Below are 27,228 nucleotides of genomic sequence, written 5' to 3' on the forward strand. Positions count from 1 at the left end.
CAGAGAGGGGTACTCACTGGTCTGGCGTCTATAAAGGAAGCAGGGCATGCTTCCACTACCACTAATCAGCTGTCGCCCTTGTAATCTGTTTTTATGCTGTGCTTTTCTAGATATATTCTCTTTGTCCCTTCTTTTGAAGAATGTTTTCAACATGTTGGATATGTCTTACTTGCTCTTGGGTACTAATGAATAGGGATGTCATATAGGGATGGAGTTGGTACTTTAAATTTTGTGAGTTTCTGAGGTTGCAGTTTCCTGACTATGAGAGCAGACATGAAAGCATGGATAAAGCAACTCCCTATCATTTTTGGTTGAATCTGAAGAGGGGGAAGATGGATTTTGGCCCTAGGTTGCTTGCATGAAAACCTTGATTGTACTGAGGTATGCTTTGAGAAAAAAAAGCAAACGCTGGCAGACTTGGAGCGGCAGAGTAAGCTGCTTGTCCCTGGCCCTTGAATTAGCAAGGAACACACATTGCTTTTAAGCCGGGGTAGCAGTGTTGCAAGCATCCCCACCTTCACTCCAATGGGGTTTTGTTGGGATTCAGAGCTCGTGTGTGTGTGTGTGTGTGAACCCCCCTAAAAGGGTTATTGTTCTAGTTGTGTGTGAACACACTCCTATAAGTGGATAAGTGTTCCATGTTACATACACTTATTAGAGTGATATATTTGTACGGCTCACAAGATAAGTCTACAAGCCTACAAAAGCATTGTACTTGGTGAGTGAACATCACTTCTATCATATGAATCTAATCACATTATTGAGTCGTGCAATACTCTCCTCTCTTTGAGCTTTGTTGCCTCTCTCTCTCTCTCTCTCTCTCTCTCTCTCGCCCGTCTCCCTGTCCGCCCGCCTGTGTGCCGCTCCCTTCGCCTCATCAATGGCGTGAACCTGTTCGCACCCCTGCTCGCGCCTTGCGCCGCAGGCGTTTGCACCTCACTGCTCGCACTGTTGCACCTCCCTGCTTTGCACCCACCTGCACACTGCACTGCCCGTCTCCCTCCTTGCCTGCCCGCTTTGCATCCACCTGTGCTGCCTGCCCGTCTCCCTATCCGCCCGCCTGTGTGCTGCTCCCTTCGCCTCCCTTGCCTGCCCGCTTCGCATGCATCTGCGCTGCCTGCCCGTCTCCCTGTCCGCCCGCCTGTGGTGTGCTCCCTTCGCCTTCCTTATCCCACCCACCCTTCCTCAGGCCCCCAAGGCAGCAACATAACTCTCTCTCTCTCTCCTCCTACCCCTTCGGACTTGGAGCTAGTACAGTGGACTACCTAATGGGATCCCTCTCTTTGATCCCACTCATTTTGGAGTTTACCATCTCTCCTTGCCCCATCGGTGTTGCAGCCGACCATGCATACCTGGCCTTCTCACTCACATGCCGATACACCATGCAACCACCTGCTTTGCCCCATCACCGTCCGAGATACCACTTCACCAGAGAGACCTCTTCCATCTACTCTGATCACGTCTACCGCATCCTCTCCGACCTCGACCCCCACATCCCACTTGATGAGCTTACTACACACCTCTCAGCCACCCTCCATACGTCCGTTGCAGCCGCCTTCCCACACTCCAGAGCCACCCCTACATCACCAGGAGGGACTGTCCCACAGAATAGCTGGTGTGACGAGGAATGTAGTGATACCCGAGCCCGTCTACATCGGGAGATGGCACTAGGATCCACCACTCACCAGCAGGTGTGAGTGATCTTTCGACGTCTCACACGGAGAAAGAAGAGAGCCTACCTAGCAAGGCTTGAGCTATAAGGGATTGTAAGGAGGCCTGGAGGATCTTCCAGGATAATCACCTTCCAACTCCGATTACTTCACCCAGCACCTGGCACACCTATGCCACCTCTCTCTACCATGTCCCCGAGCAGCCACCTCTCCCCCATCCACCCGAACCTCGTCCCCCACACTCTTCCTTCTCACCTCAGCATAGTGAGAGATGCTATTGACAGGATGCAGAGTGGGAGAGCACAGGATGCAGACTGGGAGTGCACAGGATCATGATGGACTCCTCACCGAGCATTTCTACCATGTTAGAGACACGCTAGCCCCTTTACTGGTTCACATGTTTAACAGGGCTTTATTTGAAGGCTTCCCCGTCAGCTGGTCATCGAATGCTATTGTACCTATCTTGAAAGCAGGTGACCCCATGGGCCCCAACAACTATAGGACTATCACGATTGGTCACACCTTGGCCAAGATTTATGGTTCGATTTTGGAGCATGAGCTTAGTAGATGGTCCGAGGAGCAGAGACTCGGAGCACCGGGGCAAGCAGGCTTTAGGAGAGGGCACTCCACACTAGATCATATCTTTACACTAGGGGGGATCATTGAGGAGGGGAGAGCTCACGGGCAATGGATATACTGTTGCTTTGTGGATTTTCGCAAAGCTTTTGATACTGTCCCACGGGCCAGACTTATGAGGAGACTGCAGGATATGGGAGTGCTAGCAAAGATGCTGTGGGGGATCATTACACTCTATGAGTTAGTCACAGGCAGAGTACGAGCTCTAGGAGGTGACTCAGAGATCATACACAGCACTATCGGGGTGAAGCAGGGCTGCCTCTTGTCTCCTACTCTATTTGGTCTATACATTGACGAGATCTCGGATTAGATAGACAGACAGGGAGGACGAGGAGCACATTTGGCAGGAGTCCTAATATCGATCCTCTTGTATGCAGATGATATTGTTCTTATATGTGATTCACCAGAGGGGCTGCAGAGGCATTTGGATGCGTTACAGTCCTTTTGCGAGGACCGGGACCTTATTGTGAACCTTGGAAAGACCAAGGTCATGAGCTTTAACACCTCCTCACAGTGGATAAGTAGATCTGCAGTACAGTTTACATACAGTGGAGAGCCTGTGGAGTATGTTACCTCGTATGTATACCTTGGGATCACTTTTGCTGGACCTCAAATCTTGATGCGGAAGGCGGCCGACGCTAGATTGATGAGGGGATATGCAGCCCTTGGCTCGCTAGAGGCAATGCTCACAGATACAGTTTCAGGAGCCGAGGACGAAGCTTTGGCTATTTGATACTCTAGTTACACCTGCACTATTGTATGGTGCCCCCATCTGGGGTCCTAGCTTATACCATAGGAGGAGACAGAGGAGAGAGCCGGCCGAGACAGATACAGAGGACTCGAGGAGGTTTATGATGGGTGGAAGCCGATGGAGAGGCCCCTAGTGGTGATGATCTCACGCATGATTAGGAGTAAACCATCAGTGCCACATGAGATTGTGCGGGCAGAGATGGGGCTGCACCGAAGCCCTGGAGTCCTCGAGACAATTTACACTTGAGGGAGATACAGAGTGTTGGTATGCACAGGTAGGCACTTGGTTTGGCATGCATGGTATGCAGATGGGGGCACTCCCTCCCTTCCAGTATAGCATAGAGGCCCCGTCATTTGTTCTCAGCCGCACAGAGCGGAACAGGGTTATTAGGAAGGACATTGTCAGACTGGATACTCAGAGGACATGGAGTTCACCTAGTTGTCCACTGGGGACAAAGATGGCCTTCTACAAAGATCACCTCCTATGCCTGACAGAGGATGGGTTCATCATCCGTCCACGCTACATGGACATACAGCTATCCTTTAGGGTGAGATGTGCGGTCGGCTAGATCTGCACCTCGTCCCACCAATTGAGAGTGGAGACTGCTAGATATGGGCCTAGGGCGGCCGCACCAGAGGACAGGATATGCCAGCTCTGTCACATAGAGCTCGAGATAGAGGACCATTACATATGCCGATGCCCCCGTGTACTATGAGATTCGGCCCTCGGGGGAGGTTCCACTGCCTCTTCCGAGTTGGGTTCGGACCACTTTCCAGGATCATGGACTTCCCGGATGATCAGAGATGCCTGGGACTTTTTCTTCAAGAGCTCCGTAGACATAGGGAGTCCTTGGTGAGATCCAGATCAGCTGTACTTGCTCGAGGACCAACACAGAGAGAACACAACACTCAAGGAGGAGGTGAGTGCATTGAAAGTGGAACTGGTAGCCGTCAAGAACACTGAGAAGGAAGAAAGGGAGATCAATGACAACACTCTCACGGCCATCAAAGAAGAGATCTCCAAGGAGATCACAAAGGACATGGAGGGAAATCTCGAAGCCAAGCGGTCAGGATGGGTTGAAGTGGTGAAGAAGAACATCCGTAAAGAAGTGAGGGAGGAGACTCAAGGGAAGAACACCAAATCATTCACACCACCATTGAGGAGGAGAAGATGAGGCAGGCCCGCCACCTCAACATTCGAGTCATAGGTATAGCCGAGACACCCGACTCCACTCCCGAGAAAGATGGAAAGCTTCTATGCACGAAGCTTGGCTATAGGGAACAGGACCCTCTCCCCTTCGCCAAAGCATGGAGAGCCGGGAAAGACTCAACACGCAAGCGAGCCCTCATCCTATAGTTTGCAGGAGAGACGAAGAGGGTCACCTTCATGAGGAAGAGGGTGATTCTACGAGGATTACAGGGAGATCCCATCTATTTGGATGACGACCTTACAAGGATGCAGATAGAACACAGGAAAACATGCATGTCGAGAGTCCTACAAGCCCGGAAAGAGGGCAAGAGAGCATTCTATCGCGATGTCCGTGTCATCATCGTTGGCAAGGCCACCGATTAGCGCCAGGCGGCCTATGGGACATCGGCTATGGAGGATCCAGATTCACAAATACACATAGTAGTTTGGAATTGCAATGGAGCACTTTGGACACATCGTGGGAGGATGGAGGAGGTCATGGAGGGACGGGACATCATACTACTTACAGAGATGCACCAGAGCCCAGAGAGGGGGCTACCCAAAGTAGAGGGCTAGTAGTGGGAGTTTACATATAGGGGGACCACATGGCAGAGCACATCGAGAGGATCTGGAGGTATAGCGGTATTCTTCAAGCGAGAGCTACAGGAGCACCTACAGGTGGTAGCATGTGACCAGGAGGCTAGATACATGTGGATGAGACTGCAGCTCTCGGCAGACAGGGTATTATACATTGCTCTATCCTACTTCTCTCCTAGAGAATCAAGATATGCTATGACAGCAGAGGAGGAGAGTAGAGGGGAGGAGGAGGACATAGGGCGATTGGGAGAGTCACCATATGTAGCCCTTTCAGATGAGATCATACACTACTCCAACCTAGGGAAGTCCTCCTTATGGGGGACTTCAATGCGCAGACACAGAGCCGACAGTGCGACATTTATGATTTCGAGCACCCCGAGGTGATGCACACACTAGACGTGGAGGACACGGGAGCTTGCAGGGTGTGAGAGGACATGTGGCCGGATAACACCAGATATCACACGTACCTCTTACTGTCATTGGCGAGCTCCACACCAGCACCCACACAGCCCACACAGGGATCGCATACAACTTTCTATTTCACCCATGACTTGGCAGACATATATGAGCATCATGTATATGACGGGCTACTCTAGATGTATCCCCTGTCACCTCTAGACACACTAACCACCCAGCTGTCATCTCTACTACATACGGCCGCCACCCGCAGCTTCCCCCATCATACACATTGCACACATAGATAGATCTGGGAGCATGCACCAGAATCGGTGGTATGATGATGAGTGCAGAGAGCTATATAGACACCTCCGTGCCTAGAGAGCTATATAGACACCTCCCAGAGAGCACTGGGGACCATTACACAGAGACAGGCGAGCTGACAGATGAGGACCCTCCACATGCCGTAAAAAGGCATGCATATGAGGAGGCACAGTATTGGGATATATACCACCTACTCGTGAGCAGAGATGCAGCCATTGCATGGCGCAGGATGAGAGCGCCTCGCCTTGTACCCCGATTGAGGATCCACACACATGGCACACATATGCAAAGAGCCTCTACCATATCCCTCAGCAGCCGCCCATACCACAGCCACAGGAGTCCCGCCCTACCACCTCTACTTTCTTTACCGCCTCGATGGTAGAGAGAGCTATCCGCCGGTTTACAGCATGGGAGATCTTCCGACCACACAGGAATACAGAGTGAGCATCTTATTTATGCAGCTGACACACTGGGACCCTTTGTTGCTCACCTCTTTAATAGGGCACTAGTGGAGGGCCTATGAGCTGAGTGGACTATGCACACCATCGTGCCTCTCCACAAAAAGCGGGAGACATGCTAGACCCCAGCAACTATAGGACTATAATGATTGGTCATACATTGGCCAAACTTTATGGCGCAGTGCTCGAGGCAGAGTTGAGCTCATAGGGATTGTGAGCACCAGGGCAAGCTGGATTCCGACGAGCTTTCTCCACTATTGACCATATATTCACTCTGAGATGTCTGATTGACCAGGCTAGGGCGCGGGAGAAGAGATTATACTGCTGCTTTGTGGATTCCCGCAAAGTATTTGACACGATGCCACGAGAGAGACTCTTCCCCGGGGGGCTATTTGATGTTATTGCTAGCACCATAGGTGTGAAGTAAGGATGCCCACTATCTCCTACACTATTTGGGCTATACATCGATGAGGTGGCTGACTTCATTGGTCACGGTGGTGGGGATGGGGTAGTCAGGTACCACAATCCACATTATGCTATATGCAGATGATATTATTCTGGTCTCTGAGTCGCGGATAGGACTACAGCACCATCTCCATGCACTCGACGACTTCTGCACACAGAGGGACCTTACAGTGAACCTTGGGAAAACCAAGGCCATGATTTTCCACACCTCAGGGCCGGTTCGACGATAGGCCATCTTCACACTAGCAGGAGGACAGGTAAAGGCGGTAGACTCATGTGTACTTGGGGATTACATTTACGACTCCGCCAGGAAGATTTACTATGGCATAGGCAACCAGGGATAGACTCACACGAGGGTATGCAGCTCTGGCCATGCTAGAGAGACAGTGTCACTAGGCACACTTCCAGGAGCCCTGCACGAAGGGGTGGTTGTTTGACACACTAGTCACCCTTGCTTTGATGTATGCTGCAGCAATATGGGCACCTGGGCTCGCCACCTCCACATGGTCTCAGATAGAGGCCTCAGATTCTCATGCTCTCACGGATGATCTGCAGCAAACCCTCCGTCCCACATGACATTGTCCGAACGGAGTTTTCTGCACCTCCTATGCTAGTAGAGGCCCTCTTCTAGACGATCTGCTTCATATAGAGGATCAAAGATATGCCATCAGATCGACTCTCACATAGAGCTTTTGAGGCGTCCAGGCAGCTCGCAGAGAGTGGAGATAGGAGATCATGGTATTCACAGATGATACAGTGGCTCACTCAGCATGGTCTCGACATAGTTCACCTGCCACCTTTCTAGTATGATATACATGCACCACACATCCAGTTCTCTCACAGTGAGAGGAACAGAGTCCTCCGGCAGGATTTATGGCAGCGATGCACTTAAGAGACTTGGATTACACCTAGTCAGCCTCTACCACCAAAGATGCTACACTATAGAGATCAGTTTATGCGTATCTCAACGGATGGATTCATACAGAGACCTGGATACATGGATGTGTACATGCCTCACAGTGCCCGAGTGGTGATTGGCCAGCTCAGAGTGTCATCACACCAGCTTGAGATTGAGGCAGGTAGGGCAGCACGGATCCCCAGAGCAGAGAGGATATGCAGACTATGCCAGGAGGAGGTTGAGAGTGAGAAGCATAATGTATGCAGATGCAGAGAATATAGTGTCATTAGAGAGAGATACATCACCATCTTCAGTGGACATCCCTCACTCCGCCAGATCATGGAGTCCGCAGATTTGGCCAGTTCTTGCTAGAGAGACAGCGCCACAGAGAGACACTGCTACGAACTCATACCACAGGGAGAGGTGGGTGACAGCTCCAGTTCACTGATTTCTTCCAGAGATCTATCCGAGTGCCTACCTTGACATAGGAGGGGGTTACACTTCAGCGCGCTGCGGACCTCCGAGCCAAACGGAGACCGAGAGCACTAGGCTACCAGACTCCTAGACTACATCAGAGGGAGATCACAGAGATAAGGGCTCGACATCAGCACCATATCTAGGAGCGGCTAGCTCACTTACACTCACACCCGGAGATCATGCTCCGAGGTATTTTTGCCTCGCCCTCGCCTATGTATCACATATTACACCCCCATTATGGTACTGGTTGGAGCTAGACAGATCTGCATTGGATTCTTGTATACCCTACGCATATAGGTTGCATACTGAGCCTCTATAGTAGTAGTGCTCCATCCATCACACCCCCCCACCAGCTCAGTACTTTCATAGTTTATTCCATGTTCATTTTGTCCTTTTTTTTCTGGACATCCAGAAGACATTGACAGTTGTACGTTGATTTGTCTCATAGGTCGAGTTCGGCCTCTAGTAGACGTTAATACAACTTTCTTTCTTTCTTTCTTTCTCTCTCTCTCTCTTTTTACACACATCATGGATGCAGCTTAGCGAGCCTATGTAAACCCTAGACCTACAAGCAATTGCTTATGACAAAAGAGCCTAGTTAAGGCTATGATTGTAAATAGTGCCCTAAAGATACTCCTTATATTTTGGACTAGGTCTGCAAAAAAGTGATCATACTGCTAAATCTATTTACACACGTTGGTACCAGGATCCTAGCACAAGGATCTATCAGAAATGCTTGCATCATGGCTATGTGTAGGCAATTGCGATCATTGTGGTACCATGTGACACAATGGCTTAGCATTTTATGTAACATCATATAGTACTAGTACCCTTTTTTTAGGATTATTTGTCGTATGCCATGTCACATGGGGAAGCTTTTGGTAGTCTTCTTTTAGCCCTAAGCACTGCATAGGAACACTTGATGCAAGAACAATTAGCATAGACAAAGAATAGAGAGAGAGAAAGATGGCTGAATATTCAGTATATTTATAGATGTATAAAAGGTTACAATATCTTGGCCTTTGGCCTTCCCAAAAGTTCTATCTGATGAACTACTCCATAGGGGAGTGAGTTGATTCTATAGTGAACAGGGTAATGCCTTTTATAGGCTCATTGGTTGCCAGTCCAACTGGTCGATTGTTGTCGGCCAAGTTCAGTGGACATAAAAATAATTTAATTCTCCACTGACCTCAGTTCAACTCCATCTGTGTCCACACTAAGCTCCTTCTTGAGCCTGTTTGAGGTTGGCAAATGTCATGACCCTGTGAAAATGGAACAGCACAAGTGTGGGCATGGTGGTGGTTGAGCAAAATAAATATTAACTGATTCATATTTGGGGTGCCCGGACAAAGAGAATGATGTGTGGACATCTTCAGGTGTGAAGGGGGACCAAGAACATTAATATTTTTAATGTTCTAACCATGGCCTAAGTGGCCCTTAGGAACTTTAATAAACATTAAAGTAAGGGCCTTAGGATATTTTTGGAGGAAGGAAACTCCACTTTTGGTACTCGCCTCTCTCTCTCTTGCTTTTGGGGAAGCGTGCAAGCTACATGCGTTGAGGAGAAAGAAAACGTGAGTCGACTGGCTGCTGGTTTCCGTACAGAACAGGCCGTACAGACCCTGGCTGTACAGTCCACGTGGCTGCTGTACGACTGCAGGTACATGTGTACGGACAGGTACAGGTTCAGGCGGCGCTGGTTCAGGCTGCGTTGGCAGGAACAGACAGCAAGCGGTTGCTGTGCAGGTGCTGACCTGTACGGTACAGGCGACTGCAGACCTGTACGGACAGGTACAGGTGACAAGGAAACCTCTGTCCAGCTGGTACAGTCGGGTACAGTACAGACCTGTACAGCTGGTACAGGTGGAGGTGCATCATACAGGCAGCAGCTGCAGGCGCAGAGACTGTACGGACAGGTACAATAGGGTTTTACTGACCTGTATGGACAGGTACAGCCGGCTTCCGTACTGTTCAGTCATGAACAATTGCAGGCGGTGCATTTCCAACTGCAGGCGGTGCTTTATCAAAGCATAGTTGATGCATCAGTCAGGTGGTTGCAGGGAGGAAAGTACAGACAGTCTTTGGCAAGTACAGACTGGTACGATCAGTCCCACAGGTGCAGAACCACGCATTGAATTGGTAAGCTCTGAACTTGTCCATCTTTCTTTCTTTCCACTGGCTTATGTCTGCTGCAGAGTTGTGTTATCTGGCCCCTTGTGAGAGGAGGGGTATGGCAGTTTGAAAGGGTGGAAATAGAGACTGGACAGTGGATGTATGTTTGTACTGAGTTGTGAAACCATGTTCATGGAATATGCCAGATGTGTGCTCAAGGCTGCCCTGCTGAATTGTCTTGGTTGATCAGAGGGAAGCACAGTGTGTTGCTTTTGTGGGACACAGATCTGTGTGTGTGAATCCTCTGTGCTAAGAGGTCTTGAGGATTGCCAGATTGGGCATACAGGTTTATTCTCCTGGCTGGCTTTGTTGTACTCAGTTTTACATCTCATTGAATTTGAATAAAAAAATACTGAAAGGGGCGCCAAGCTTTGGGGCCAACAGGTGTCGATTTCATTTCAGTTTTGGGACATTCTAGCTCCAATTAATTTTGTTATTTATTTGGACAAGTGGAAGGGTGACTACTAGTCTACCGCACTTTGGTTTCTACCAGAGGCCGGTTTCAAGGTTCCGTTGCCGGGACCCATCATCAACTTTCTTAAGGGGGTGAGCTCGTGGTTGACTCGAGGAAAGTCATTGCTGAAAAATTCAGCAACATGTCTGATACTGAAGATGAATATTTTTATAATGAAGAGGAAGAGCAAGAGACCTCTCCTGAGAGAAATGAATCTGAGGATATTCTTGCAGGAGAACAGGCTGCAGATGATGAACAATATGAGGATGTAACACAGCCAGAAGATATGCCTAGTAAAGAGGAAGATGATGCTCAGTTTAAAAATGGTTTGGCAGATGTAATGGATGTGTTTATGCAGCTCACACAAAGTGAGAAGTTTGCTGAATTTATGAGATCCCGTTCTGAGTCTGAAAAGAAGAAGAAGAAGGTGCGTTCTAAGAACCTACCTCAGGGTCATAGTGGTGCCTTCCCACAAGATCCATCTTTTGGACAGTTTCCGAACATGCAACATGCTTTTGGTGCTAACTCACAGAGTTCCTTCTTCGGACAGCCATCTATTCCTCAGCAGTCTATGCATCCAGGTTATTTTGGTGGTGGCTCTGTGTTCCAATCCATGACTTTATCCTCAGGGAGGCATGGGTATGCCAGGGACTTTTGGAGCTAATTTTCAGCCTGGTGTGCAGGGGAATATGTATGGTGGTATGCAGCCCGGTATGCATAATGGTATGTTTGGAAACATGGCTGGAATGTATGGCATGCCAGGTGTGGGAATTGGTAATGTTGATCCTATGATGGGCATGAATGCTGGGGGTAGCAATCTTGTGAAGCCACTTCCCTACGATAATCTAACGCCTATGGGTAAGGCGAAGGATTATAAGGAAGGGGGAGCTGCTGTGAAATTTGACACATTCAGTGGGGCCAAAGATAAGCTAAAGGCACTTACCTTTTTACAGCAGTTTGATGTTGCTTTTTCTGGTGGTAATTACACGGAGTCCTCTAAGGTGAGAAAAGCTGCGACTTTTCTCAAAGGCAATGCATTGCAGTGGTGGTCTACTCTTCTTTTGCAGGGCATAGCACCATCTACTTGGGTACAGTTTAAACAGGTGTTCTCTTCCGTATGGCTCATATCTACTTTTGAGGTGGATGTAATGACAACATGGCACAAGTTGGATGCATCAAAGTGTGAAAATCTTGAAGATTACAATAAGAAGTTTTGGGAAGCTTTACTCCCAGTTACTTCTTATCGTGCAGTGCCTTTGTCTGAGCAGGTAGAGAAGTATTGTTGTGGGCTGCCCAAGGAAGTGTGTCATGGCCCTGTGAAAATGGAACAGCACAAGTGTGGGCATGGTGGTTGCTGAGTCAAAATATTAAATGATCCACATTTGGGGTGCCTGGAGAGAGATAATGATGTGTGGACATTTCCAAGTGTGAAGCGGGAAACTAAAACATTAATATTTTAATGTTTTATTGAAGGTTGCCCCTAGGCCTTAGTGGCCCCTAGGGAACTTTAATAATTATTAAAGTTGGGGCCCTAGGACAAGTATGGAGAGGGGGCAACTCCACTTTTGGAGTGCATGCCTCTCTCACAACTCTCTCTCTCTCTCTCTCGCTTTTGGGGAGACGTGCATGTTGCAAGCGTGGAGAAGTGAGGAAGCTAGTCGGCTGGTGCAGAAGAGTTTGATAACTATTGTGTGTGAGAAGAAAACAGCCGTACAGAGCTGTACGACTGCAGGTACAGGTGTATGACTGCAAGTACAGGCGGCGCTGACAGGAATCCAGGTGCTGGCGGCGACTGTTGCAGGTGGCTGCTATTGCAGTTTTCAGGCGGCGCAGGCTGGTACGACTGCAAGTATAGTCCTGTACGACTGCTGGTACAGTGTACGGACTGGTCTGGAGCAGGCGGTGCTAGACAGTACGAGTGCAGGCTGTGTTGACAGGTGCAGACAGCAGGCGGTTGCTGTTAGGTACTGACAGACGCGTGTGGGAACTGTACGGACAGGTACAGTAGTGCTCTACTGACCTGTACGGACTGGTACAGTGCAGATTTTATGGTCTGTATAGTCAGGTACAGCACTGAAGTGGATGCAGAGAGGAAGGTATAGACAGGAACACTCACACGTGTGAAGCAAAGTTGTTGAAACAAGTGTGCAGGTTCAGACTGGTACAATCACTTCCTCCGGTGCAGATCCACGAGCTGATTTTGGTAAGCTCTGAATTTGTTCATCTACTTTTCTTTCCAATAGCTTATGTCTGCTGCAGATTTGTGCTATCTGGCCCCTTGTGAGAGGAGGGGTATGGCAGATTGAAAAGGGTGGAAACAGGGAGATTGGACAGTGAATGTATGCTTGTGCTGAGTTGTGGAATCATGTGCATGAGATATGCCAGATGTATGTTCACGGTTGTCCTACTTAATGGTCTTGGCTGATCAGAGGGGAGCACAGAGTGTTGCTTTGAGACACAGATCTGTGTGTGTGAATCCTCTGTGCTAAGAGGTATTGTGGGCTGCCAGATTGGACATACAGGTGTATTCTCTTGGCTGGTTTTGTTGTACTCAGCCTTACATATTTTTGAAATTGAATAAAGAAATACTGCAAGGGGCGCCAAGCTTTGGGGCCAACAGGTGTGGTTTAATTTTCAGATTTGGGGCACTCTAGCTCCAATCCAATTGTTTTCATATCTAGACTACAAGTGGACGGGTGACTGCCAGTCTACCGCACTTTGGTTTCTACCAGAGGCCGGTTTCAAGGTTCCGTTGCCGGGACTAATCATCAACTTTCTTAAGGGGGTGAGCTCGTGGTTGCCTCGAGGAAAGTCATCGCTGAAAAATTCAGCAACATGTCTGATACAGAAGATGAGTACTTTTATCATGAAGAGGAAGAGCAAGAGACCTCTCCTGAGAGAAATGCATCTGAGGATATTTTTGCAGGAGAACAGGCTGCAGATGATGAGCATTATGAGGATGTAACACAGCCAGAAGATGTACTTGGTAAAGAGGATGATGATGCTCGGTTTAAAGATCGTTTGGCTGGTGTTGCAGTGGTGGTCTACTCTTCTTTTGTAGGGCATAGCACCCACTACTTGGGTACAATTTAAACAGGTCTTCTCTTCCGTATGGCTCACATCTACATTTGAGGTGGATGTTATGACTGCATGGCACAAATTGGATGCTTCAAAGTGTGAGAATTTGGAAGATTATAACAAGAAGTTTTGGGAAGCTTTACTCCCAGTGACTTCTTACCGTGCAGTGCCTTTGTCTGAGCAGGTAGAGAAATATTGTTGTGGGCTATCAATACTCGAGTAACGAACATGTCACAGATGATAGAGAATGCTATGACAGCTAATGCGTTACTCACTGGGGGATCATTTGGGTTTAAGGGAAGTAAGAACTCGAGCAAGAAAGCTGAAAAATCTGGGCATGCTTCTCGTGATGCCAAAGGGTCTTCAGAGACGAGGTATAAGAAGTTGCCAATGCCCAAGAGAACTTCTGAGGAAAGACAGGCTTTGAGAGATGCTCGGAAATGTTTTTACTGTACTGAAGAGGGACATATGTCATTTTAATTGTCCCCAGAGAAAGTCCCAAAAGGACTCTGACAATAAAGGAGAGCCCAAGTCAAAGAAACCAAAACCTTCTGCAGGGTTAGTTCTTGATCTTGTTGGGGAACAGCCAGGTGGTGAAGAGACAGAGTTGTGCAGGGCATGGGGCAAAGTGAGAGATCAGAATGCCTTGATATTCTTTGACACAGGTGCTAGAGCCAACTTCATTTCACCAGATTTGGCTGGCCAATTGGGGATTCGTGCAGAGGAGATGGGGTCGTTATATGAGGCTAACATGGCTTGTCCAGGATATGCAGAACCCGTTACTCCTATCATTGGGAAGCTTCGGCTTCATTTGCAGGGTTATGTGGACAGTGAAGAGTTTTTCATCATGCCTCTGGATGGCTGTGATGTTTTGTTGGGAATGCCATGGTGCCACAGAGAGTACATGTGGTGGTGGACACATACAATAGGAAGATTACTCTGACTCATAGAGGGAAAGAACATGTTTTGGATGTAAAACTTAAAGGGGAATCTGTTCCTATTGTATCCGCTTCGGCAATTTCAGCAGTAATGAAAAAGCATCTTTCCGCGTACTTGATTTATGTAAAGGATGCACAAGATGATGAGTCTAAGTCTAATTTGTCTATGTTAGATAAGGACAGGACTGATTTCTTATGTGGGTTCCAAGATTGTTTTTCCGAGTCATTGCCAGGAGAACTGAAGATCATGCCATTGATCTCATTCTTGGTAGTACTCCACCGAATAGACCGTCGTACCGTGTTAGTGTAGCCCAACAGGAAGAAATTATGAGTCAGGTGCAGGAGCTTTTGACTAAAGGGTTGATACAGCCTAGCTCATCACCCTTTTGCTCACCTGTACTTAGTGCAAAAGAAGGATGGTTCTTGGCGCATGTGTATTGACTACAGGGCGCTGAACAAGAACACCATCAAGAATCGATTCCCCATACCGAGGATCGATGACATTTTGGACCGCTTACAGGGCTCCACAGTCTTTAGTCGCATTGACTTGAAAAGCGGGTATCATCAGATACGTATTAGACCCGAGGACGTGCATAAGACAGCATTCCGAACCACGTTTGGGTTGTATGAGTTTTTGGTTATGCCCTTTGGTTTGACAAATGCACCTGCCACATTTAACAGAATGATGGACAGGATTTTCAGGCCTCATAGAGCGTTTGTGGGCACATTCTTTGATGATATGATTGTCCATTCACAAACTGAGGAAGAGCATAGAAGGCATTTGACCATTGTGTTTGCAGAACTCAGGAACCATAGGCTGGTTGTTAATGGCAAAAAGAGTGAGTTCTTTTTGCAAGAGATACATTTCTTGGGGCATATCGTGTCTAAGCATGGAGTCCGTATGGATCCAACAAAGGTGGACGCAATTCTTAATTGGCCAGATTTGAGGACCGTGCATGATGTACGCAGCTTTCTAGGATTGTGTTCCTATTACAGGCGGTACATACGGTATTTTGGTGAAATTGCTTCGCCTCTTCATGCCTTGACAAAGAAGGCAACTCCGTTTAGATGGGCTGATCGGGAAATTACAGCATTCAAAAAGCTCAAAGAAAAGCTTACTTCGGATCCAGTATTGGTGTTACCGGATCTCCGAAAGGCTTTTGTTGTCCAATGTGATGCATGCGGAAGTAGCATTGGTGCAGTTCTCATGCAAGAGGGACATGTAATAGCCTATGAGAGTAGAATATTGCAAGATGCCGAGAAGCATTTACAGGTTTATGAGAAAGAGATGTTGGCTGTAATTCACGCTCTTTCTACATGGAAACACTACTTGCTTGGGGTTGATTTCACTGTGCAGACAGATCATCAGACCTTGCGTTATTTCCTCACGCAGACTAAGCTTTCAGAGAAGCATATGCGTTGGGCAAACTTTGTCTATGTTTCACTTCCAGATTGTGCATGTGGAAGACAAAAAGAATGTAGTGGCAGATGCTTTGTCACGCAAGCCACAGGTCTCAGCAGTTTCACTTGCTTATCATCATGAGCTTGATGAAATGAAAGAGCAGTATGCCCATGATGAGGACTTTGAAAAGTTGTATGATCAAATGTCTGAGGGTCAGCGGCATGAGCACTATACTCTCAGAGATGGGTTTTTTTTGATGCATGGCAGACTGTGTGGTACCAGGCCATTGCGACTCAAGGTTATGATTGAAAGTCATGCTCCACCGTATGCAGGTCATAGAGGTATTGACGCCACGGTAAAAGCAGTGGAGACTTTCTTTTATTGGCCAACCTTGAGAAGAGATGTTGATGCCTTTGTGAGGCAATGCATCATATGTCAGAAGGTAAAGTTTGACCGTCAAAAGACACCAGGGTTTCTACAGCCTTTATCTATTCCAGATAGACCTTGGGAGAGCATTGCCATGGATTTTATATTTGATCTTCCACGGACACAAACGGGCAATGATGGCATTTGGACTATCATATGCAGGTTCAGTAAGCAGGCTCATTTCATTCCCGTGCGTAAGACGATCAAAGTGGATCATATGGTGAAGTTGTTCATGGCGAACATCTTCAAGTATCATGGCTTACCTACGTCTATCATTAGTGACCGTGATCCACGGATGACGAGTTTGTTCTGGAGAGGGTTGTTTGACAACATGGGTACAACTCTCGAGTTCTCATCGTTATTTCATCCACAAACAGATGGTCAGTCAGAAGAGGCTAACTCTACAGTGTTAGATCTTCTCAAGTGTTATGTGTCAGAGCACAAGTAACAATGGAAAAAGTATCTTTCTTTGGTGGAGTTTGCATATAACAACGTTGTCCATACCTCGACAGGCAAGGCGCCTTTTGAGATTGTAGGAGGAGGGAAGAAGGTACCACCCATTTTGCATACAAAGGATAAGATCTTCGAGGTTGATCAGTATGTGGAAAACATGGATGAAGCTTATCGGAGAGTTAAGTTGACACTCCAGAAAACTCAGCAGAAGCAAAAGAAAGCCGCAAACCGTCACAGATGTGTTTTAGAGTTTGCATTGGGTGATTGGGTTCTTTTGCGCTTTGAAAAGGCTAGACTCAAGAAGATGAAGGATAAAGAGCGCTTATTCCCTAAGTTGAGCATGTGTTATTATGGGCCTTTTCAGGTATTGGAAAAGATTGGTGAGGTAGCCTATCGTTTGAAGTTACCAGATCACTGGAGGATTCACAATGCTTTTCACGTGAGTCTCCTTAGACCTTTCCGTGGGGATGTGCCTGAGGATGTATCAGATGAGGCTCAGCCGGAAGTTGAGGAACTTGATGAGGTTCTTATTCCAGAGCAGATAGTGGCACATAAGGAAAGAAAGGTACGAGGTAAAGTTTCCCGTCGCTATCTTGTGAAGTTCAAGAACTATTCACCGATGGATGCGAAGTGGATGGAGGAAGGTGACTTAACAGATTCACCTCAGTTTTTGCAGCTTTATCTCGATGCCTTTGAGTTAGAGCCGACTCTTGTTGTGGCTCATTCAGGTTCAGCAGAGCATGGGTCTAGAGCATTGCCTGATGCTCAAGAGGGGGGTAGCACCTCCACTCCCTTGATACAGACCGGCTCAGATGACATCTAGAGGTCGCTTGGTGCAGTTTTTATCTCACCCGAAGGTACTGATGGCTGACAGTACATCTGTTTATGGGACTTCTATGATATATGTGTACTAGTCACATGGGATATTGTGGTTGTGTATGGTTCACAGTGGTATACAACTTGGACTATTACTACGCCATTGGTTTGCAGTGAATGTTGATACATGTTCATGGCTTAGAGAGATTGGGACGCTGATCTTGCCATATTGTAAATTTCACTTTGGATATTTTGCTGTATCACCAGAATGCAATCGAGGACGCTTGCCATTTTTCAAGAGGGGGGTATGTCATGGCCCTGTGAAAATGGAACAGCACAAGTGTGGGCATGGTGGTTGCTGAGTCAATATTAAATGATTCACATTTGGGGTGCCCGGACAGAGATAATGATGTGTGGACATTTCCAAGTGTGAAGGGGGGAACTAAAACATTAATATTTTAATGTTTTATTGAAGGTTGCCCCTAGGCCTTAGTGGCCCCTAGGGAACTTTAATAATTATTAAAGTTGGGGCCCTAGGACAAGTATGGAGAGGGGGCAACTCCACTTTTGGAGTGCATGCCTCTCTCACAACTCTCTCTCTCTCTCTCTTGCTTTTGGGGAGACGTGCATGTTGCAAGCGTGGAGAAGTGAGGAAGCTAGTTAGTTGCTGCAGAAGAGTTTGATAACTGCTGTGTGAGAAGAAAACAGCCGTACAGAGCTGTACGACTGCAGGTACAGGTGTATGACTGCAGGTACAGGCGGCGCTGACAGGAATCCATACTGTGGGTGCTGCCGGCGACTGTTGCAGGTGGCTGCTACTGCAGTTTTCAAGCGGCGCAGGCTGGTACGACTGCAAGTACAGTCCTGCCAACGACTGTTGCAGGTGGCTACTGCTGCAGTTTTCAGGCGACGCAGGCTGGTACGACTGCAAGTACTGTGGGTGCTGCCGGCGACTGTTGCAGGTGGTTGCTGCTGCAGTTTTCAGGCGGCGCAGGTTGGTACGACTGCTGGTACAATGTATGGACTGGTCTGGAGTAGGCGGCGCTGGACAGTACGAGTGCAGGCTGTGTTGACGGGTGTAGACAGCAGGCGGCTGCTGTTAGGTATTGACAGACACGTGTGGGAACTGTATGGAGAGGTACAGTAGTGCTCTACTGACCTGTACGGACTGGTACAGTGCAGATTTTATGGTCTGTACAGTCAGGTACATCACTGAAGTGGATGCAGAGAGGAAGGTACAGACAGGAACACTCACACGTGTGAAGCAAAGTTGTTGAAACAAGTGTGCAGGTTCAGAGACATAATTGCAATGAACTCACCAAAGTATAAAGTCTTTTGGTTACAATACTACCATGTAGTAAGACGACTACTTTGCGTGTCCCATACCACGCAAAATATTGGTTTGTAAAGGTGGCAATCCGTAGACCCATACTAGCATGGTCAATGGAAATGAGTTGTCATACCAAACCATTACCATAACTCTACCACATGCTGCATGCTGGCCATACACCTTGGAGTAGAGGTGGACTTTATCCATAAAAACTTCATATCCATGAGTTGCGGCCAGTTGATATTGTGCTAATTCTTTCTATCTTTAGCGGTGCATTTGCTCTATCAACTACTTATTTGCTGTACTTCCCTTAGTGCTAGGCTTCAATATGGCTGAGTCTGCCGTGCATCTCCGGAGGTTTGACAAAAACTCAGTACGAAGGGCTTTGTGTGAATATATGCTCTTATGTGTGTGTGTGTGTGTGTGTGTAGAGTGCGTGTGTGAGAGCATATCTTGATACAGAGTTCTACACCCACTATTGGGCACTGATGACGTTGGTTGGGATGTCGTAGTATCTAGTCCAAACTATGCATAATGGAGTTGATAATTATATAGTCTTGTGGGTTGACTACCATGAGTATATAACATGCATGTTCCTAAAAGGTGAATTTGGGCACGTTCTTGGATTCATCTAGGTATATAAATATTTCTTCTCTATAAACTTGGACAGATTTGTCCATAGATATTTCTTGCGAAGCGCAATATCTATATAAATCTCGTCCAAGAAAGAAATCTCCATAAATATAGGGGTTGGTACAAGTGCTGGTACAACGGGTATAGTGGTTGGTACAACAAGTACAATGGTTGGTAAGCAGGTACAGTGGTTGGAACAGCAAGTACAGTGGCTGGTACAGCCCTCAAATCAGCCAGTATAACCCTCTATTCAGCCACCACATTACATAAATCAGCCGGTAAAGGGATAGTGCAGCCATCAAGAGGCTAAAGAAATAAAGAAACTTTGTGGTGAGGGGAGTGAAGGAGTGTAGGAACTCTCTACAAGTAGTAGTTGAAGAGAATGCGGGCAACCAACATGGTAGAGGCACAAGAGCCTCCTCCAAATGAAGAGAGGGGACTTTAATTTATAGATTTGGGCCTCCCATGAGCTAAAATGGCAAGAGAAGTGGAGAGCCACACAATAACCGAAGTGACAAGTGTAAGGCCACTTGTCTCATTTTGATCCACTTTCTTGCCACACGTCCCAATCTAAGAGATGGGTCCTCCCATAATCTTTACCTTTAAAAATATCCCAGCTGGTAGCCCATTTGTCATAGGTACTTTGGTAACTCTTGGTATTTGCTCAATTTCAAACATAACGACGTAAACATAATTTCGATCGGAGTCGGGCCAAAAATAGCAACTCTCCTAAATTTTAGGAGTGTGATCCTTTGTAGTCCAAGATAATCCCCCATTCCTTACGCTTGTACTTTCCAAATATTTAGAGATCGTGAAGTCCACCAGACCACTTTCATACTAGGAAATGTTTAGGTTGGTGATGTCCTCCCTAGCTTCTTAAAAGTTGTTTGCAACTTTAAACTTCAAGTCATATATCCAAGATATCAAAATCATGTCCCAATAAATGGGCGAGATAAAAGAGTCTCCTAAGTCCAGATATCATAATCATGTCCCAAAATAAACACGCGAGACAAAATAAGTCTCCTTAAGACCAAATTCCAATAAGGCGTCAGTCCACATGACCTTTGGTGTAGACATAAGTCCCTTGCCAACCAAGCATCATGTCCACTCTTACCACTTGCACTCCATGTTGGTACTCTGACCACACACCTTGGATGAGAGAGGGGCCCAAGTGTGAAACATAAGATGAGAATCGCTTACAGGCATGGTTATCTTGGTGCTCCATAAACATTTCTACTACACATAGTTATGGGCATTTTGGCCACCAGTAGAAATCCAGAGAGAAATCCTTGATCATGAGATAACCATGAGTTCCAAAAGTCCAATGCATCCCAAATAAAGAGAGCTAAAAAGAATAATCCATCCTAGTAAAAAGGGAGCTAAACTTTTGAGTTGAAGTCTTTTTTAAAGTTTAGCTTAATGTTTGGTTCTAGCTCTTAGTGCTTTAGGTCTAGAGTTTACAGCTCTCTGTTTTGCTATTTTGTTTTTTGTTTGTTTTTGTTTTTTGTTTTTTGGTTAATGTCTTAATTAAAAGTCTTCGTTTGATATTATCTTTTGATTCCCTCTCCTTAGTAGCTAGGTTTGTTAGTTTATTTATTTTTGATCTTTCAAATGCTTTGTTTTTGTCTTTGTCCTTCTTCACTATTATTTCTTTCTCAAATCTCTCAATTCGTAAGTTCAGTTTTTTCTGACCTTATGAAGGTATATAATCCATAAACCTGAGGATGAATCCAAATCCCTAGAAAAGAAGTCCGGGAATCCATAGACATGTATACGGTATACCATACATCCATAAGGAAGTCCATCTGTCCATAAAGAGGCTCCATAACCAATGGATGTCCATAACTAAAGGATGTCCACAAGGAAACTCCATATCCAAACTCAAGTATGCACTGTAAAACCACTGTATGAGAAGGGCATACCAAACAATATATAGAAAGAGTGCTCTGGCACAAGTTCCCAGAGTGGACTAGGTGACATAGTATCCCTTGCCAATCGGCCTTACAGGAATACACGCATGTACTTAACCAAGTCCCTGTTCATGAAGCTATACCAAAGGATGTGTATGCATTGGACTTGCGTCCATGGATATTGGTTTATGCATATGCATGGGATTGGCGCTTGTCATGTGATATTGTGGACATGATCTTCAGTTGGGACTTGATGTGTTCATGTCCGGAATGTCATGATTGGGATTAGATGTTCCGCTGGGACTTGATGTATTCATGCCGGAATATCTGGTGGACTTGGCTTTTCATTGGAACTTGTGCGTGTGTGTACATGCCCCGAAACACCTAGAGAATTGGCTTTCCACTAGGTCTGGTCTTGCATGGAAACGTCAACGCCTGGAGGATTGACTTTCCATTGGGTCTAGTACTTCGTGTACAAATGTGGACATGTAGTGAGAAAATCATGTACAACAACACAATTCCAATGAAGTCACCAAAGTATGAAGTCTTTCGATCACAGTACAACCATGCAGTAAAACCACTATTGTGCGTGCCCCATACCACACAAAATATTGGGTAGTAAACCCGGCAATCCGTAGACCCATACCAGCATGGTTGATGGAAATGAGTTGTCATACCAAATCATTACCATAACTCTACCATATGCTCCATGCTAGCCACACACCTCGGAATAGAGGTGGACTTTATCCATAAAAGTATCATATCCATGACATATCCAAATATTTCTTCTCTAGAAACTCGGATAGATTTGTTTATAGAAATTGATTGCGAAGCCAAATATCTATATAAATCTCATCCAAGAAAGAAATCTCCATAGATACATCCACATAATCCACAAACCTAGTCCATAGTTCAAATAACAATCGCTTCTATAGAGTAATGTATCATATCCCATCCATGGAAGGTCATAGTAGCCATATAGACCGAGCTCATCAATGCTTTCCTGAAACACTCTCAAGAAAACATACCATTTTCTCCTTGCAAAGAGTCAAGAGTAAGGCATTCAAAAATCACATGTAACAATCTTGCAAGAAAAAGAAAGGAGTACTTAGCTTTTCTTGGCTAGTTCGTCATAAAGCCCAATATATGTATCTCTATACAGTGGTCTTGAGCTTGATGAAATGATCCATGATGTCAATATAGAAGAGAATACTTAACAGGCATAATAAAGCCAATTCAATGCTTCCAAGATAGATTTCATGAATCCATATACCATATTGACATATGCCCATGCTCTTGCCGCATGATTGCTCCCATAAGTTGATAGGCTAAGTGTATTTAACTACACTAATAATCGGTGTTTATACCCCAACAGGATCATCTTCACACAAGAGTGTGAAAGAGCCAATGCTCTGATACCAATGTAACTTCCGGAGGGCTCTAGGGTTTCGAAAAACACTTGACCATTAATGCAATTAAACTTTGGGATTGGTCACGACCTTACACATGGTACTGAACTCACTGTAAAAGAGATATGTGCACAGATTACACCGCATAGTGGCCAGAATGGGCCGACACCCCCCCCCCCCTCCTTTCCCGCTGCCCTCCCCCCCCCCTCCCCCCCCGCCCTCCCCCCCTTTGAGTTTTCTTAACTGAAGGAGAATAATATCATGTAAAAGCTTTGAGGGTCTTACTCTCCCCACGGGAGATGCGAGATTGTCCATAAACAAATGTCATAACAGAGCTCAACATGAGGCAACCATGAAATTTAGCTGGTACACAAGCTATAGAAATGTCAAGCCAACAATATAATCCATATATCTCCTTGTGGGTATTGATTCTTTCCCAAAAACCACGGGTCTTCATGCAGTAGAGCTGCTACAACAAGTACAATATCTGAAACAGCAGGTACAACCCTCCAATCAGTCGGTACAAGTACATGGGTTGGTACAACAGGGATTGGTACACTAAGTACAAGGGTTGGTACGGTCGGTATAGGTACAAGTACAAGGGTTGGTACAACAGGTACAAAGGTTGAAATAGCAAGTACTGTGGTTGGAATTGGTACTGTAACTCACGGTGCCCGGGGGGCTAGGCCTTTGACACACTTGTTGATACCATCAGTGCATATTAAAACATTTCAACATGGCCACAACCTTAACACATATCCATCATCACTTTGCATAAAACATAAAAGCTGGACAAAACATCCACAAATGCTGAAAATGGAGCTTGCACATGTGACACCGCATAGAGGCCGGAATGGGCCAACCGCCCCCCCCCCCCCCCCCCCCCCCCTTGAAGTATTTTATTATCCAAGGAGAATAATATCATGTTCAAGCTTTGAGGGCCTTACTCTCCCCACAGGAGATGTCGGATTATCCATATACAAATGTCATAACACAGCCTAACACGAGGCAACCAAGCCGGAACATAGGCTGTAGAAATGCCAAGCCAATAATATAATCCATATACCTCCGTGTGGGTACTGATTCTTCCCCAAAAACCACGGGTCTTCATGCAATAGAGCTGGTACAGCAAGTATAACTCTCCATTCAACCAGTACAACAAGTACAATGGTTGGCACGGCAAGTACAGCGGCTGGTACGCCAGGTACAATGGCTGGTACTGTGACTTGGTTGAACACAATGCTAATCAATACACTTAAATACACTAAGATTTGAAGAACACTTGCTCAAACTGAATTGACAAGAGACACACAATGAGCCGGAATGGCCGACCCCTCCCTTGAGTAAATTGTATTACTATTTAAGAAAATCAATACATAGCTTCACGGGCATCCATTGCCAAATCCTCCATGCCAATGCATATGAAATTCAGCATTTAGAAAACAATGGTATGTTGATGTAGATCACTAAGGAGTTGCCTTGATGCCCGGCCTGACTTCAGTGCCCATATTCTCTACCATTGGCTCTATGTTCTACCAAGCAAGGTAGCAACATCTTCAAGAGCACATAGGACAAGAGAAATACTACACAAGGCGGCTAAACAAGGAGTCCTGCCCTTCTACTTTGACAACACATTATCCAATTAGCTTACCAGTCTTCATAGAAGAAGTTGCAAGCGGAAGCCTTCGCGTTGGAAGCTTTAGAAGTGTTGATATCTTCGATTTGCCGCAATCCTTCGCGACAAAAGTCTTCAAGAGAATGAAGGGAACCCTGGGAAAGCTTCCCCTATGGTTCAACTTGAGAAAGGAAGGCTGAAATTAGGGTTTTCAGCAAAAAGACCAAAAATTACAGCAAAAATGAGAGCTGTTTTACTGAATTTCAGTCATTGGGAGTGAGTAGGAGAGTGATTAGCACTTGGAAACACTCTTGGAAGCTTGGAAAACACCCTAGCAAGTTGGGTATGGCTATGGAGAGCTTGGAAATGGAGAGAAAGTTTTCAGCCTCCAAAAATCCTCATGAAGAGAAAACACGAATTTTCTCTTAATAAGTAAGTGAATTGGGATCCAATTAGGTGAGAGGACATGGGGAGATGTCCATTTATGAGTAAAAAGGGAGGATCAGGTCCTGGACATTGAGTCTTGTCCTCCTCGCGACTTCAGTGAGTGTGAACTTGGAAGCGGTCATAATTTGTAAGTGACTTTTGGGCGCCCGAACTTTAATGAAGTGGGAACGCACTCACTTATAAATATTGGCTAAGTCCTAAAGGCTATTTGAGCCTAGATTGGGTAATACTTACCACCTGTTCACATGCCACACAACCATGTCAGCAGACAGTTTCACACGCACGGTTCACGGGCGGGCGTCCCCTTACCCGGAACTACACATTGGTCAAGCAAGCATGAAAACAGCATGCAATTTCAATTGCAAGCAAGCACATAAAGATGCTATGCAATGCAGCATTGGCATGAGCAATTTCCATTCATGAAACCATATAAGATCAGGCGTTTCCAGGCAAGTATATGCGATACGAGACCCAATGGAAAGCCAATCCTCCAGGCGTTTCCGGGCATGTACACAAAGGCACAAGTCCTAGCGGAAAACCAAGTTCTCCAGATATTCCGGGCATGATAACGTCAAGTCCCAGCGGAATATCATATCCAACTATACAGCATGACACGTGTCAATCACATGCATAGGCACATTCCATAAGCCATGGACACCAATGCAATATGTACATAGTGTGAAACTTGAAAGCAAGAGTGAACCATTCGGGTGGCCAAATGGTGACAGTTACAGCAAGTATAAATGCTGGTACAGCAGGTACAATGGCTGTTACAGCAGGTATAGTGGTTGGTACAACAAGTATAGTGTTTGGTACAGTAGGTACAACAAGTATAAATGCTGGTACAACATGTATAATGGTTGGTACAGTCGGTACAATGGTTGGTACAGCAGGTACAACAAGTACAAGGATTGGTACAACAAGTGTAGTGCCTAGAAATCATAATAAAATGATTAAATACCCTTGCCTTCAGTATTTCTTTGCGATGGAAGCCTCGAAAACAGTCCCCAACAGTCGGTATTCTTCATGGGCAGCCTTCAAGAAAGAGAGAAAGAGAGTAGCCATCATTAGGGTAGCCTGTAATGGTGGTAGAGGCTAGTGTGCAGCAAGAGAGCCTCCATTAATGAAGAGAGAAGGCTCCAATTTATAGATTTGGGCCTCCTATGAGCTAAAATGGCAAGAGAAGACTACAATGACAAGTGGAGAGCCACACAATAGCTGAAGTGATAAGTGTGAGGCCACTTGTCTCACTTTGATCCACTTTCTAACAAGTGTTAGGCCACTTGTCTCACTTTGGTCCACTTTCTTGCCACATGTCCCAATCTAAGAGATGGGTCCTTCCATAAACTTTATCTCTAAAAATATTCCAACTGGTAGACATTCTGTCATAGGCACTTTGCCAACTCTTGGTATCCGCTCAATTCGAAATGTAATGATGCGAACAGAATTTCCATCCGAGTCGGGCCAAAAATAGCAACTCTCCTAAATTTTAGGAGTGTGGTCCTTTGTATTCCAGCCATTACTACATACGTTGCAGAAGTGTGATCTTGATTAATGTTAAGAAAGAGAAATTAATGCTAATCTTGTGTTTAGCAAACACATAGAAGACGAGATGTTCTTATGTACTGTATATTCCAAAATATGAATATGTACAATGGTTCTTGGATCTAGACTTAGATCCAGATCATGCATGCTAACTTGCTTTGCATACAAGAGATTCTTACTGATTCCACATCTTGGTCGTGCTCTCCAGTTCTTGGGTTCGTGCCTAGAGCTGCTTTGGGCTTCTTTGTTCTTGCCAACACTTTAGAGATGCCTAAGAGATCTGTGAGATATTTGTCCTACAACGACCTTTGACCTCCTTTATATAGGGATAGTATGGCAAGTGTTCTTAGGTCGGCCATCCATTTTTAGGTCATAAAACATCATCATCATATTGTGCCAACTTGTGTCCTAACCATTGGGCCATGTCTTGGGTATCTTTGAGTGCCTATCGGGCTGTCCAAACTGCCCAAATCAGGCCATATTCTACCCCTCATCTTACTTGAGAGGTGGCTGCAAGTAAGATCCATGTCCATGTGGCACTCACAAATTGCATATGACATAGGTAGATGTAAGATCCAAGGCCATGTGGCACTCACAGATGTGATGCACATGACAACGTTCTTCATCACACTGAATATGGGTAGCATGCTGGTATTTTCTTCCAATTGTGATCCAAAGGAAAATGGACAAAGTGATTTACTAAAGTCGGATATCTTGGATCTGCTGAGATTCTACGTGGC

The 27,228-nt window shown here is 46.0% G+C and overlaps 1 protein-coding gene across 1 annotated transcript in view; it reads left to right on the forward strand.

The window, feature by feature from the left end:
- The window catches only part of LOC147632904 (U3 small nucleolar ribonucleoprotein), a 47,905-nt gene that overhangs the window by 803 nt on the left and 19,874 nt on the right, over positions 1 to 27,228 (forward strand). The gene's annotated exons all lie outside the window — the stretch shown is intronic.

Source organism: Cibotium barometz, chromosome 13, assembly GCF_041138505.1.
Source record: "Cibotium barometz isolate CiBa-2024 chromosome 13, ASM4113850v1, whole genome shotgun sequence".
Taxonomy (NCBI): Eukaryota; Viridiplantae; Streptophyta; class Polypodiopsida; order Cyatheales; family Cibotiaceae; genus Cibotium; species Cibotium barometz.